The sequence below is a fragment of the Myotis brandtii genome, unplaced genomic scaffold, assembly GCF_000412655.1.
Source record: "Myotis brandtii unplaced genomic scaffold, ASM41265v1 scaffold79, whole genome shotgun sequence".
Classification (NCBI taxonomy): Eukaryota; Metazoa; Chordata; class Mammalia; order Chiroptera; family Vespertilionidae; genus Myotis; species Myotis brandtii.
Window position 1 is genome coordinate 2,404,895 of NW_005371173.1, and position 954 is coordinate 2,405,848.

Sequence of the window (954 nt, forward strand, 5' to 3'; positions counted from 1 at the left end):
CCCCACAGCCTGTCTGCGAGGGCAGACCCCGAGAACCTGCCCGGGCTAGGCCGGTGCTCGCGGCTGGGGGCCTCGTCATCAGTGCCATCACTATTAGCTCTTGGCGAGCCCTTGCCACTACCGCCCGCGCGCTTTCCTGCTGCCGGAACCGCGGGAGCTCTGGCCTGAAGTCCTTAGCACCTGGACTCGCATCCTGACTGCCCTACGTGACCTTGGGCAGGTGACTTAATGCCCCTGAACCCTTGGCTTCTTCATCGGAGAATAGGAGACGACTCCACCCTGAAAGCATTGCTGTGAGGTATCAGAACGCTTGTTGACGCGAAAGAGGAAAAAAAGAAACGAAGACTCCGATATCGAGGCGGATTTTGGCTTTCACGTCCTCTTCTGACCCTCAGCCATGGGCAGGATCTACAACGTGCATCTTTAGAGCGTCAGCACTCAGGTGGAGGCCTCAGCAGAAGCCATTCCCTCTTTCTATGTTTCATTTCCGCTGCTGGCAAGAATGAACGCCTCAATCCACCTCTGCTTTCCTTGACGTGCCTTACATTTCCTAGCCGTCTCCCTTCACCGGGGAAATTCACCAGGAAGTGCCCCATGTGCCCACCGGCACACACTTAAACCTGTCCCACCCGCTAGTCACTCGGAAAGGATTCACCTGCCGCTCCTACCAAAGTGTTTCCTAGGGCCAGGGCTCTCTGACAACACACACAATAGGACAAAATACCTAGCATGGCAACCTTCTCTCAACAAAAGAGCGAAACAACATCTTACTTAGGCAAAGCAGGGAAAGGAATACGGTGAAACATGGCAAGGTCTCTCTTCCCAGTGGACTTACCTTCTGGTTGGAAGAACAAGACTCATTCATAAAAAAGAAAACTGACAAGGGCATAGAGCAGTGATGGCGAACCTTTTGAGCTCGGCGTATCATTTTGATGAAAAACCCTAACTTAACTC